The following is a 13,803-nucleotide window of genomic DNA, read 5'->3' on the forward strand; positions in this document are numbered from 1 at the left end:
CTCCATCCGTTGGTCATATGACCCCGATCTCCAGCACTGGCTTTCCAAAACCCCCACAATCAAATTCAAGGCCCTCCTTAAACTGGCTCCTCCTTCTCTTTCTAACCTTCTCCGTTTGAATGGTCCCTCCATTCGTCTGTGTTCCCCCCAGCCCGGCTCGACATGGGGACTCGAATCTTCAGCCACTCGGCTCCCAAACTCTGAAATTAACAGACTCTCCAACCTTCAATCCAAAATCTAAATTCATCTGTTTAAATCTGCATTTTCTCTCTGATTTCACGTTCTGTCAGCTGTGATTTATTCAATCACTGTATTTTTAAAATAATTTGTTGGGTTTTGTCTTTTAATTTCCTTGTTTTTTTTATCTTTTTCTAACTTGATTTTTTGTCTGCAGTCAATTGCTGCTATCCAAAATGAATAAACAACAACAACAACAAAATGTTAAATTGACTTTAAATGCCAAGGAGAAACATGTTTTTAAATCCCCGTAAGTGCCCCCCGCCCCCCCCGCCCCCCACTCCAGGGGGGTAATTCCAGGAAGCAGGTTCTGCTAGCTCCCACGATAAGTTTGAGGCTAAGGAAGTTGATAACCTCAGCTTTCAGTTCCAAAAACAGAGGTATGTTTCAGGGTAGGTCAAGTTGCCATAGCAACTCATGCTCTGAACATAATCTGGTCGGGAGCAGGTTTAGTTGAAGGTTTGTTTGTTTATAGAGAGGTGAAGCAGCATGGCGTGTCCATTTGAAGATGATTTAGTGGATGAAAAAGCTCAGATAATACTTTTTCCACTGTGAGAGGGTGATTAGACCACATATGGATGTTTGAAAATTAAACTTTTTTACTTTGATCTAACTTAGTTATTTGCTTCAGTTAAGATAAATTATTTGTTTGTTAAGTCAGTTTAAAAATAACACATAGTTTTCAGACAGTTATTTCACTTTCATTCAAATTAATTCAATTAAGTAGGTGTAACTTTGGTGCTGCTGTTAGATCGGCACCGCAAGGGATTGTGGGATACCATTCCCTTTGCCTGTCTGGACGGATTTTGGTTTAAGTGTGGGTTTTTGACCAAATGTTTTTAGTTGTTTAGCTGTTTTACTGTGTTTTGCCATGTTTAGCTGAGTTATTTTGTCCTACTGTGCTTATGTCTCTGCACCATGAGTAAGAGTGAAGGAGAGGATGATTAGTTTATATAGTACCCCAACCATCTATTACTGTTATGACAATGAGGGACAATTTTTCAATGAATTTGTGCACATTGTGCATTTTTCTCCCGTCCTTTTTATTGTTATAAAAATGAGCATATCTGCTGGCTCAAACTTAGACATATGAGAGATCAAGAAATATAATTAATTAAGATGTTTAACATATTAATTGAATTGGAGTAATATGACATTTAGTTAGATAAATACATAAATTTGAGTTGTATTAACAATTATTGAGTTTTATAGACGTAAGAAATTAGGTTGAATAAATTTAACTCAATTTCTTACCAATAGAAGTAATTCATTTAAGGTGGCAAAATTGGATAAGTTATATGCGTCACAAGGAAAATGGAAATAAGATCAGAAACTTGTGCGTTTACTTTGTCTGTTCTTCTACTACAAGCAGAATCTCTTTCTTCTGAAGATGCAGCCGTGTTACTTTTTTTGATGGACATATAATCTTCATACGCCGTCATTGAAATCTCAGACTCCGCCTCACTAAAGTATTGCGCTCTCTTTGGTTCTCCACGCGTTTCCATGGTGAATCCGGAAATCGGCGATCTATTGAGAATGTCTTTATGTACCTTCCGTGCACGAGCATTAACCCAGGGTTACTAAATCGAGCGTAATTACGCCAACTCATATCCGGTCTTTTGGAACCGACATACCCAGAGTAAGCGAGTTCAGGCGGATTTCAGCCAGAGTTCAGGGTTAAAGTCAGGGTAGTTTAACATGCTTCCTGGAATACCCCCCAGGAATGGTTTGCCCCGGCTTCTACCCAGCTGCCGGAGTGAATCACCGGACTCACCTGCATGGGGCCGGGCCACTTTCAAGCTCCTCACAAAACAAAGGTAAATAAACGTTTCAAATTAGATTAAAACGTGTAAATGTGTGCCCCCATCTGAGAATATCCTCCATTCTGAAATACAGTCAAGTAGAAAATAATACTTTTGTGGTTTATTTAAGAAAGACAAGTGCTAACATTATGGTGGAACCGCCACACTTCAGTCATATTGGTTTTTTCCTGCCATGCTTTAACTTTTTAACTTCATTGGATTTTTTTTTTTATTTTTTTTTCATGTTGGGTTGAAAATCCAGTTTTAAGTGTTTTGTTGTCCATCTGCCTCGCTCTTTTTGTTAACAGGAAGATTAGAAAAGATGTTTTACCTTCTGGTGATTTTGGAGCTGATGAAGGCTCACTTTTTATCAGTGTAATCCTGTTTGTGGGTTTTTTTGGATCTCGGTCCCAGTTTGTTTTGTGTTGAGTTGGTTTTTAGTTTCTCTTGGACTTTCTGTCCTGCTGTGACTTCAGTTTCTTAGGGAGTCATTGAGGTTTTTTGTTTTTCCTCTGCCCTGGCTGTGGTTCTGCTTTTGGATATTCTTCAGTGCAAAATATATCCATGGCTCTGAATTATTGCAGAGCAACGTTGCAATGGCAGTTTTTGGAGTTTTAAGACACTGCGTTGAAATGAAGGATTAGGAGATTGATAAATGACATGTAAAGTGTCGCACAGAGGTTGAACTGGACGCTCTGAGTCAAATATGGGTCAACCTTTGGTATTTGTTAGGGTTGGGCGATGTCCCCTAAATTGGCCGTTGACGATGTTTGCTGTCAACCATCAGGATGGACGATGACATCGTCGGGGGGGGGGGGGGGGGGGGGAGTATTTTTGCATTTTTCGTTCTTATATAACTGCTATTCGTTATTTTGCTTTTTTCATTTTATTTCCCAACTAATGGTTAATCCGCGATGATCCAGTATAAACTGAGGGAAGTGACTTTAACAGAAAAAGTAACAAGCAAGATAGAAAAGAAGTAGTCCGCTCCCGCACTTAACTGGCGGAGTGGACCGGCGGAGTGCCCGTGTTAGCATACTGCTAATCCTGGCTACGTTCAGAAAAAGCACTGACCACACGGATTAAAATTCAAATGATGAGCGAACAGGTGTTTCATAATAACCGTAACATTATTAAAAGCACGTTTAGAAGATCATCTCGTATTTTACCGAGCTGACATGTCAATGTATACAGCCGCTCGGCGCTGTTATCGTTTTGTATTGAATTGTTACATTCAATAAAGTTTGGAAAAAAAGCCGCTCGGCGGAAGTTGTATCCCCTTCCGGTTTTCAAACTGCGCATGTGCGAATGATTTATTCCGACCGAAATTGTGACCTTAGTGAACGTTTTTATATTCTGAAAACATTTTTCTGGGCCCATGTACACGGTTGGATACTAATCCGACCATTGATCCCATCAAGATATTTTGTACATGTAACCGCGGCTTATGGTGTCGACGCGCAACGTGGCGGGGGCGTGGCATCACGATGGTGGTCTTTCCATCGGGATGTCAGTCACCCATCACGATGGACGATGATATCGTCCATCGGCACAACCCTAGTATTTGTACATCAAAATGATAAAAAGGAACCTTTTTTTGCTCTGTTTTGTGGCTTCAGGCAGGAGAAGTGTTAATTCAAAAACTGAAACTGAACTCTGACACATTTCTGATGCAAGACAGAAGCTTAGGCTTGTTGCTGCTTTTGATGCAACATTAGTTTTTCATTACAGAGAGGCAGAAATAGCATGAATCTGAACGGTCAGGACTTCCCAAATCAAGGGAAGATTTCATTTGGGTTCATTACAAATCCTGAGCAGCAAATTAAAAACTAGGTTTTGTCACCAGATACTTTTTTTTTAAATTTTCCTGGAGTAAAATTTGGATTTTGTAATCATTATGTAATCATTTTCTGCAGAGTCAAATAGGAGAGTCTCCCTGCGCTGACTTTAAAGGTTCACTCATAGAAAATCTGATTCATGTCTGGACTTTGATTTGTTAACTCCAAAACCTTTGTCTTATGTAATGATTTTGTTATTTTCATCATGTTTTTGCTGTGGCAGCCCCTAAAGGAGGCGGCAGGAGGAAGGAAGAGCAAACCAGAGCAGGATTTGCTGCAGTTTGTGATCGTTGTCCTGCTTTGTAGCAGCAGCAGCAGCGCCTCGGGTCTCGCACTGATGGATGGACTCTGCTTTACGATTAAAACACTCGTCTGGTCTGAACTTCCTTTCCATGGCGGCGTGACGCTGTGCGTGCCATGTCTTTTACTTACCAGCCGGCGTATTTCTCATTGATTTCTTGATTCAAGAAGTCTGGCTGTTGTCAGGCTGGACTGAGACTCGCCTCAACTTCAGAAAAGCAGTTTAATCACAGGCATCAATTACTTTTTTGCACTGAATGCTGGGAGATTTGGAAACATGTTTCCTTTAATAAGTAAAAACATTACAAATTCATGCTTTTTAGTTACTTAAATGACTTTTTCCATTGATATAACCTTTAAATACGACAAACATGCAAACTAACAAAAGAATAAACGGTTCTGTTGTGGGTATGTGACCGGTTCTGTCCCCCCAGCTCCATGAAAAGAACAGTTACTGAGGCATTAGAAGTTGACTTCTCAGATAGAAAAGGATCTTGGATCTGCTGCTGCACTGTGGCCGCCGTAACGAGACGTCATGCAGTTGCATGTTTGAGGGAGCGAGCACAAGGAAGGGCAGTTTAAATTGTAAAGCAGACGGTTGTCAGAGGTCCCATCAGACCTTGAAAGCATTTAAGTGCAAACGCAAGGCGCCACCAAGACGTCTGGCATCTTTCTGAGCCAAAACTGAGAGCAGTCTGAGTACATTAAACACTTCGCTCTGACTCGGCTTCGTCTGTGATCCCCTCTGAGTTCCTTTAATCCTTGAGCTATCTGAGCAATCAGAAAGCAAAACTTTCAAACAACAGAGGCGTCTGCACTCTGATTGGATAGACGGGACAAAGACAGACTTTTCACCAGATCAGGGGACAATTTTCACTTCTTTAGAAATAACTGCATCATCCCGATGCGCACATGTCTAGAGGTGACTTTCTGGAGCCGAAAAGAGCCGGGGATTCTTTCTTCTTTTGAACCAAATCAGACTACAGAGAAGAAAAATCTATTCCTTTGATATAATCCCAGGATAGAGAGCTCTGAAGAAAAGTAAGCTGCAAAGTATGGCAACTCTCAGGAAGAAGTCGCAGAGAGCCAGGGAACGAAAGTTGGCTAAGGTCATTGTTAAACCCTGCAGAATAAACTTCACAACAACAGATTTAGTGGAAGAGAAGCAACGTTTTACAGACGCGGTGCTTAAAAATGCTGAGCACACGAGGGAGAACTGTTGCTGTTCTTCAAAGTTTGACAGATTCCACTTTCGGAGTGACAAGAGGCAGAAAAAAGAAGCCGTTTTACGCCAATGCTGGCTTTTCTTCTGAACGCTTGCTGGTTTTGTGACAACTGTTTGACACAGTTCCCCCTCTGTTTGGGCTGTTTCACTCCCAACCAGGGGGGTGGATGTACCTGTTCATCTTTATGCTGCAGCTCCTCCGAAGGGCAGCAAACAGACGGAGGAATCGGCCCCTCAAAATGAGGACAGCAGACAGCTGGACCTTCGGGGGAAAACCCCAATAAGAGGTTTTTGTTCTTCTCATCAATCCCAAAACTGAATTATTTATCCACTGTAATTATATTCTGTATTTTTTGTGATTCAAAGTAAAATGTGGGCGTAAGACTCTGTTCTTTCAAGCTCGGAATTGTTGGCCGCTGGCTCTGGAAACAAGTTAACACAAAAGAAAAAAGAAAAAAACAGCCTCATCTTTAGAAGGCGATGCTTGTAAGACCAGCTCTGATTAAAAATGACAGAAACTGGGATTAGCATACTGATGCAGAGCTAAAGTTTTTTTTAAAAAAACCTCCACAAAGTCACAAAAACACATTATGAAACTCTGCAGTAAAAAATATGATTTACCTTAAGTTTTTGCATTTTTGTCCCCAGATTTGATGAGCAGTGATACTTTTGTTTTTTTAAGGGTTTTTTTTTCCTTTCATTTTTAAGGATTACAATCTTTGGATTTTGGTCATAATTTCAGTAACAAGTTGCGTCTTTTGCTAACAGCAGATTATCAGTTGCCCTTTACTGCAAACTGGGTTAAACCTTTTTTTTTGCATCACCCTGTTGCATCATTTATAGACCTGTGAATCCTCACAAGCAAAAATGCAATTAGATGAAAAGCCAAATGTACGCAGTAACGAAGGTTGTGGTCAAATGTTATTTAGCCGCTAGTATCCCACTCTGATCATCTTTTGGTCTGTTTTTAAAGCGTTCCCAGTGGTTTTTTAATTAAGATTAGGCCGTTTTTAACCGTCTTCTAGGACTTTGTTTTTGCACAGGGGCAGAAATTCATTAGAAATTCACCTCCGAGTTGTGTGCAGTACTGTTGTCTGGGAGTAAGCCTGCACTCATTTCCCATCATCATCTCATCCCAAACCTAACATTATAGCTGTGACACAGAAATGGTGATATGAGAGCTATCCAGTCTTGATCCAGATTCCAGCTCAGACGAAGAAATCAGAGACGTCTGTGGATCGATCTGTCTGCAGGTGGATGATCAGAATGGAGCAGAGCAGGAAGCCTGTAGCACAAATACGGTCGTTTTCCAAAGACAATATTTCATCTGCCCCTCATTCAGAAGTATTTGAATTAGGAAATACTCAGAAATGATCATTTTATACAAGAATCGTAGAAAAATTCCACAAGAACATGTTAAAGACGCCATTTTCATATTTTTATCAGAGTCTCTTTTTCTACAGTTTTTATATCTTTGGGTGAATTAACTTGGTTGATCAGGCAGATGAAGTAGAAACGCTGCAAAGTAGAAACTTCTCAGCTGCTGCATGCCTGCAGCAAATGGGGAAGCTTTGAGGTTTCTCCGGATCCTCCAGGATGGATGTTAGCTTGTTGTTCTGTCAGTTTCCCCCCCAGGAGACTGAAGTCTCATTGTTTCTGCTTCAGCTGTAATTCCCTCACTGCCAACACTGCTGGGACCAGAACACTCAGGTTCCACTCGTAATGGAACGGCAGCTCAGGCCAGACGGCAGTCACCACCAAAGGATGACCTGCAGTCCACCCCAGAGGCTGCAAAAATCCCTCTTCGTCCTCCTCGCCACGGTTCAGTAGGCAATGCCACCGGGGGGGTGGGTGGCGGTAAAGACGGAAGTGCTTTTCTCTAATGGGAAGGAGCTCAGGCAGGTGAAACGGGCATCAGACTTTATTCACTCAGGGCTCTTCAACTGACAGAGATTCTCTTTGATGTACTAAAACCAAAATAAAAGGTAATCTAGTTAAATTAAACCTACTAAAAACTGCAATTCCTAGAGCCCCGCCCCTTTGCTTTCGGTATAATTGACACCAAAAAACAAACTTTATTTTTAAAGCACATTTACACAACAGCCACATAAAGGGCTTTACAGACTTAATACAATTAAAAATGAAAATTTAAAAAACACCCTCAACCCTTCTGACCCCCCACACACACACACACACACACACACACCCATCATAATGAAACATTAAATGACTAAACTCAAAGTGGAAACCTGGCCTGATGCTCAAGTGAGGACATATATTTTTGGGATCAACTCATTCATGGGACACCCCCTGATGAAAGCAAGCTGCCCCACCAGGGAGGTCCCACCACAAAGACCCCCGTTTGGTCCATCAGAAGGGTTGATCACTGTGTGGAGGGGTCCTGCTGAGGACAACGCTGCAGTTAAAGTGAAAATACATACAGTTAAAAGATTATTATACAAATAACAAAATTAATAGACCTTAAGGGACAGGTAAAAACCCAAAGTCACGCATCTGTATTGTATTTCTGAGACCCCCATCTCATTAATCCAAACTTTCCTTAAAAGACACTGATTTTAAGAGTTTTCTGTCCTGCAGTTCATTATCATTCCACTAGGGGCAGTAGTGGAAGTTGAAAGTAGTTTAGCATCTTGAACTAATATTATTATATTATATTAAGATTATTGAACTATTGTTGTGAGCAAAAACTTACCGAAACACCCAAACAATCTTTTAGGGATTTCATCCTTCATTCTTAATTCCCCCAAAAATCTGCGACAGGATTTACAGAGTTAAATATCAACTAAATATAAATTTCAGTGAAAAATTGTTTAATTGACTGATCTCTGTCTTTCACAGTTGGTGATGATTTCTGAGAATGTTTTTCACATCATTCACACATTTTATTCATCTGCTCCTGATTCACAACAATTTGAATAAAAAAAAAACTCATTCGAAATTTAATCCTAATTTCCCCTACATACAGTACGTCCTCCATCATCAGAATAATGCCACAAGATCTTAAGTCAACTAGTGTGAATGTTTCATTGGTCTGGGAGCTTCAGTTTGAGTTCATCTGAGGATAGGTATATGGACTTTACTAAAAGTTTTTTACTTACTGAAAGCTTCTTCCTCATCTTGATCGTCTCGCACAGTTTTCTGGAAAAAAACAAAAAAAGCAAAAACCTCTCCAAATCCTGGTTTTTGCAGTGGTTTACTTCCAGGAAGAGAAGTCTTTCATGGAGCAGTCAGTCTGCATCGGCTGAGCCATTGGAAAATTTGTCATGCTTGTATCCCAAATTGAACTTCTAAGCTTGATAAAAGTGAGGATGACAGAATCAGAACTGTGAGAATATTAGCCGGCTGAGCTTTTTGATGATGAAAAGCCTTTGTTCTTTAGACATCACAAACAGCAGGCAAGCCTTAACTCCCACAGATATCAAAGCCTCCATGTCCAGCATTTGCTGCAATAGGGAACTTTCCAGAGCATTATTAGGATTATTGGCCTCTCTGCTCCCTTCATCCCTTTTATTTGTTTTTTTTTTTTTTATGACAGCCAGGAATTATCAAACAATATTAACAAAAGCAATTGGGACAGGGCATCAGCTAAAGTCCATACCGGGGGTCCCCAAACTTTTTCCAGCGAGGGCCACATGACAATTCCATTCTCTGATGGGGGGCCAGGGTCAGTTTGAAACAGAAAACGTGTGACAGTCGCAGGGGGGCCTAAATGTAAACGTTCATCGTTTCCCACAAAGCCACACATGACCAAATGTTAATAAGCCGATCTGATATCAAATAATCCTCTCTGGGTTCTTCACCAAATAAATAAAGAAATTATAATAATCAGCAAATATATAATAAGACTCTTTATGAAATCAGTTTAAAAACAAATAACCCTCTCTGGGTTCTTTACATAAAAAGTCAGTAAATATAAAGTAAAAGTATTTTAGATTTAAGAAAATCAATAATATCCAAATAACTCTGTGGGTTGTGTGTTGTTCATGCACAATCTTAGGTAAAAGTTCAACTTCAGTTGTTAGAGCAGAATCTCTTATATATCTTATATTATATCAAATATAATAGGAACATAGCAGATGTTTGCATAAAATGTGGACATAAAGGTACATTGGGCAGCGTGGTTTGGCCCCGCAGGCGCTACTTTTTTGACGGTATTTTCCATAACAGGTTTTGATGAAAAAGCGTAGTGATTGATTGATTCGTTTTGTGAGGATGACCTCAGTTAAAGCTCCTGCCTGTGATCGATTTGACGGGTTTGATTCATTTCTGACCAAATATTTTAATACGACTATTTTCTGAGTTCACCGTATTTTAGGGGGAAGACATTTCTAATCCACAACCAAGAAATTCCCCTTAGCTGTTGGAACACAGCATGAAAGTTAAGAAGCAGAAAGTCTGAGCTGGAAGGATGGGGGGGGGGGGTGGGGGGACTAGTATGTGAGTGGGGGGGTCTGTTTGTGATTTTGCATAAGATCATGAGCTGAGTCATTAAGGTGACAGCGGATGGCCTGGACCGTAAAAACATCACATCCTAAAGAAAGGAGGGAGGGACTGGAAGAAACTGATCTGTGCCTGAAGATGTGAAAACCCATCAACCACACAGAGATGACATCTGCTTTCTGGGCGATAACAGACCGTTTCACTCTTCTTTGCCTTTCTAATCCTCCTGCCACCACCACCCCACCCCCATGGCCGTAAGCAAACTCTTCATCTTCCAGACGCCCAAACTTCTAAAACTGCACAAATGAGCGACCTTGGGCGCCTTTCAGGCAGACTACTCTAGCAGTGTTTTATGCGGTTACTCCCCTAGGGCGGCTCAGTTAATCAACTCACCTGTTCAGCGTCCTATTTAAGTCCAGGTGTGCAGTTGTTCACTCTCTTCTTTTACCGCAAGCGCTGCGTTCGTCGCCCCATCCTCCTCCCTGGCTTCCACCTGTGAGCTCCGTTAGGGGTAGTTATTACCCAACGTTTTATGGAAATCTTATCTCATGGAATTGTACAGAGCCAAAACTAAAAGAATGTGAAAATGAATATTTTTTACTGCATGAGTTGTCTGACTGAAATGTTGGGTTTGTATAAATGATCACACTCTTTAAACCACCCGATTTGAGAGCAAATGGCTGACGGGGCTCCGTGTGAAAGCTTTGGACGCGTTTTTCCATTTTAAAAAAAAATGGTGGAGGTACAAACTGTTATCACCAACCTTACAACTTACTATTTATTTATTCTGGTTCAAAATGAACCAATATTTAATTTGCTCTTTTCAAATTTTGGAATTTTAACATTAATTATATCAAATGTTGAAGTGCTTCCTTCTCCATCCACCCCAACCCAGAGCTTCAGGTTCTCCTGAAGGCACTAAGGTCCAAAAGGAGGAACAAGAGTTTTCAGTCTGTGGAACCACTGAACATTCAGCAGAAATCCTCCCTGTCTGTTTTTAAAACCCTTTAAACTCAGTCTTTAACACAGTATTTACACTTTTGTGTTGGTACAGTATAAATAACTAATCAGAAGTTAAGAAGTGGATCATAATAATTTATGCCAAAAATACAAAAGTTAAGTAAAGCATCGCAGGGGTGGGATTCTCTCAATTTATTTTCTCGCTCTCTTTGTTCTGATTGCCTAAAATAAACCATTTCTAAATTCAAATCAATGAGTCTGCTGGTTTTTTCATGTGCTTTTGCTTTTAGAAGTGTTATTATTTGACTGTTTTACTTGTTTTTCAGTTGTTGTTGATTTGATTTGATTTAAAAACCTTTTTTATTTTACAATCTACAAAATCAGATTTTTTTTTTAAAAAGCATCTTTTTGTCCAAACAAGCATTTCAACAACTCAAAGGCCATCTGATTAAAAAAAAAACATCTATTTAACTGAGAAGAACCTTATTTGTCAGGTCTGAAGGGTAACAGCACAGGATAAATCAAGACGATAACTGTGGTCCTTGATGGGAGCAAAATCCAGCCAACAGCTGGCGAGGCGACAATCTTGCTGATTCATTTCACCGTGTGATGGATTGTGTGGCTGTTGTAATGGAGGAGGACACAGCCGTTATACTTCTTGACTTATTTCATGCAACTGTGCAGGATTAGCAGAAAATTCCATAAAAATAAGTGGATTTTTGAGAACATGTCTCAGCTGTACCTGCTGACGTTTTGACAGAAACTGATGCTTTCATTTGCTCTTTGCTTTCCTTTTATGTCCCAAAAATCTCAAATTGCTCAAATAAAGATGCTTTTGCTCCAGATTAAAGAAAATTCAAATAATCAGAGAACTTCAACTGAGTTTCCACATGTTAAAAGTTTGTGAATTTGCATGTGTTCTACTGTTAGGTAAATTCTTCTTAATGCCACATCATCACATTTTCTTCAGCACAAAAGGAAGTTAAGTCTACAGTCGCATATTCCAAAATGGCACCGCGCAGTCATCTTTTTTTTTTCTTTTTTTTTTTTACTTGTCCTGTCCAACAGCTGGGCAGGCAGATGAGAGCTGAGGGCCTCTTGTGTTGGACATATTTTACTTTAACAAGAGGGGTTATTAATCTTCAGACAAACCAAAGGTATGTCTGAATAAACCCCTTTTGTAATTGAGGCCAAACTTTATTAATTTCAATCATGTTTAGAAATCTTTGGTGTTGGACCGGACGGAAAAGGAAAGAAGGGAAGAAGAGAGAGGGATGTTAGAGAGGGGGGGGTGATAGTGAGAGGGGGGGGTAAGACCATGAAGCAGCATAGAGCAGACAGGTTTACTGGTTGTTTATCATTACGGTACGGTTCAAATGTAGTACAAAAAGGGCGGAGCCTGTCCACCCACAATCAAATGTTATCAACACACCTGCTAGCTGCAAAAATGTCCACATGTCAACATGCACACAAAACAGATAGTGTTCAAAAGCGCATAGCTATGCCTTTAAACCAACTAGTGTGAAATCTTTCATTCATTCAATCATGCAAACTATTAGTGCAAAGGTGAGCTAACACCTGTGCTCAAGTGAGTGTTTATGTTCTTCTAAAATGGATGGTGGAATGTGAAAAGGAGGAGGAGCGCCCAGCCACCCCCACACCCAGACCCCCGCCGCAGCAGCCGGAATCCCCCCAACGCCACACAGGAACAGGCAGGGAACAACCGCCCCCTGGGCGACCAAGACCGCCACCCAGGCCAGGGCCAGCAGGACCGCCGCGAGGCCCCCAGAGCCAGAGAGCAGGGAGGCGCGGAGGGAAAGAGAGCGCCGCCCCAGCCCAGCCAGGAAAGCAGCCCCCCCGCCGCGCCGGGAGAGCCCAACGCAGGACCCCACCGGAGAAGGACACCCACAGCCCCAGACGAGCACCCCACCACCACCCAGGAGTTCCGGGCATCCCCCCGCCCCAACCCCAGGTACGAGCCAGGACCCCCCAAGGGAGACCCGCTCCGCACTCGAGGCAGCCACCCACCCGGCCCACGGTTGGTCCAGGGAGGAGCAAGGCAGGGGCCCGCCGCCCCCGCCCAGGAGGGGGGAACCCCGGGGAAACCACAGCGCAGTCATCTAAATGCAAGTTTTTCAGCGAAATCGGCAGATGGTCAAGCGGCGGCGTTTGTATTCTGGAGGTGGCCATCACATTTTTACACGGCAGCCGCCAGAGTTTTAAGAAAAAGTTTACGTTAAATGGCAACTGGACGAAGTTTTGACATCGGCCGCCCGGGCACATCTGGAGGTGGTGCGGTGGCCGTCCGGTGGCATCAGCGAGATGACTGACTGATAGGAGGGTGTCCAAGGTCCCCAAATGACAGGCCACCCCCCCCTGCCCCGTCCTGCCGTCCCACTGCCACCGTCCGATTGTTAGAAATCCCACGGTAGCAGGGCGGGAACTAGACGAGGGCTCGGCGAAGACCGGACATCAATGTGGCGATCCCGGTCTCCGTAGATCAAAAATGAGGAGACGGCAGAAGACAGAAAATTTCTTGGGAGTCGTGTTGTCTAGGAATTTTAAAATTTGTGAATTGACAAGATTCGAATGCGAGTTCAAAATCTGAGTTGCGAATGACCAGTCCTGCAGAATGGTCCGCTTTTCTATAACCCCTGGCTACCGGGTGGCGGCAGCCGTTGGCACTTGAAATGGACGGCGGTCATCCATAGACATTTACACACCGTCCAATCGGAGCTACTGCCGCCCAGCTGTGCCTCATTCCATGAAGGCGTCAACCTAACCTGACTGCCGCCGACTGCATTCTTTTTCTCTCAGCCTCAGATCTGTGGACTTAGTGTTTTCCTTTAAAAAGCAGCTAAAAACATCTTTTAAAATTCTGTGTTTTACTGTGAAGCACTTCTGTGATTTTTATCTTAAAGGTGCTATACCAATAAAGTTTATAATTATTATTATTCAAGACCACGTCGACAATTTAAAA

At 41.9% G+C, this 13,803-nt stretch overlaps 1 long non-coding RNA gene across 1 annotated transcript; it reads left to right on the forward strand.

Moving 5' to 3' along the window:
• Window positions 1-1,897: 1,897 nt before the first annotated feature.
• On the forward strand, window positions 1,898-9,821 carry LOC111948844. The gene is made up of 3 exons (XR_002874835.1): window positions 1,898-2,054; window positions 5,562-5,689; window positions 7,068-9,821. It is a non-coding gene; the product is annotated as an uncharacterized LOC111948844 (long non-coding RNA).
• The last annotated feature ends 3,982 nt before the right edge of the window (window positions 9,822-13,803 follow it).

The sequence above is a fragment of the Oryzias latipes genome, chromosome 15 (assembly GCF_002234675.1).
Source record: "Oryzias latipes chromosome 15, ASM223467v1".
Classification (NCBI taxonomy): domain Eukaryota; kingdom Metazoa; phylum Chordata; class Actinopteri; order Beloniformes; family Adrianichthyidae; genus Oryzias; species Oryzias latipes.